This window comes from Aptenodytes forsteri, unplaced genomic scaffold (assembly GCF_000699145.1).
Source record: "Aptenodytes forsteri isolate BGI_AS27 unplaced genomic scaffold, ASM69914v1 Scaffold177, whole genome shotgun sequence".
In the NCBI taxonomy this organism is placed as follows: domain Eukaryota; kingdom Metazoa; phylum Chordata; class Aves; order Sphenisciformes; family Spheniscidae; genus Aptenodytes; species Aptenodytes forsteri.
Window position 1 is genome coordinate 418,471 of NW_008795020.1, and position 1,458 is coordinate 419,928.

Below are 1,458 nucleotides of genomic sequence, written 5' to 3' on the forward strand. Positions count from 1 at the left end.
AGCACAAATCCAAAACACAGCCCCATACTAGCTACTGTGAAGAAAATTAACTCTACCCCAGCCAGAACCAGCACAATATGCTAATGAATGATCTCAGTTCCCATCTCCATCTTCTTTTCTTCAGTCCCTTTCTCTTTTCACTATACTCCAGCTTAGGCGTGGACCAAGTACACCAGCATGTAAAGGGGGTTTAACTCCTACATTAGTATGAGCTACTGCATCTGTCCTCTTTCCATGTTGCTATTTAGTCTGGTTGTAAAGGTAAGACTTAAGTTATCTGCCTGGGGAATTTTGGATGTTAGCTGCCCAGTCAGAAAAGTAACCCCCGATCAAAGTCTCAGAATGAAGACTAGAAAGCACGCACAAACCTAACACCAGCCCACGCACAATTATGTGCCCTATCCCTGGTACATGGCTAGTGCAGCTCCTATCTTATTTGGATTGCATTGACCCTTCTGTGGAAACACCCAAGCAGAATGAAGCAGCCTTGAAATAAAACAAAAAAAAAAAAGAGGAGAATAACAAGCAAACCCCACTGCAAACGGTGGAAACTTGTCTCTGTTTATATGTCATGGGGCTGAGTCTTCCTCTAAAGTATTTAGAACAGTTGGGCTGGTTACCTATGACTTTCAAGTTTTCTGACAAAGAATGGGTCAAAGCTGTTGAGGCTAGAGGCTGTAATTTTGGAAACTGATACCTCAAAGTGGAAGAAGATGCTAAAAGAAGAACTGAGAAGTTAACTATAGTTCTCCAATTCTGCAAAACAAGGGGAATACTGATTGGATGCAACATTATGCCAGAGGCATGTACTGACAAGGGAAAGTAGAGGACAGTAACATCAGTTGCTAATTCTGTACTCAACACTGGGCTCTAAAGATGAAGTCTGGTTATGGATTTTAGCCAAACTAGTGTTTTGGATTAAACAACTAAAATCAAGGAAGCAGTGTTCTATTCCAAAAGAATTCAAGTAGTTTATCTTCCAACCCCTGCTCAGCAAAAAATCCTCACAGCTCTTGCATTCCTGTTTGCACAGCCAAGCTTCTGCAGGAGAGAGATAAGGTACTGTTACCTAATGTACTCGGGTGCTTATAGCCTTGTAGTTAAAGCAGTTTCCCTGAGTAAGAACCAGACTGAAGCTTCTCAGACTGAGGAAGACTAGGTACTCAGGTCTTCCACTTCCTTTAATGGTCTAACTGGGTCATAACTTGGGTCATCCCAAGTAACTAGCGGTAGGACGAGAGGAAATGGCCTCAAGTTGCGCCAGGGGAGGTTTACATTGGACATGAGGAAAAATTTCTTTACTGAAAGAGTGGTGAAACATTGGAATAGGCTGCCCAGGGAAGTGGTGGAGTCCCCATCCCTGGAGGTATTTAAAAGACGTGTAGATGAGGCGCTTAGGGACATGGTTTAGTGGGCATGGTGGTGTGGGGTTGATGGTTGGACTCGATGATCTTAGAG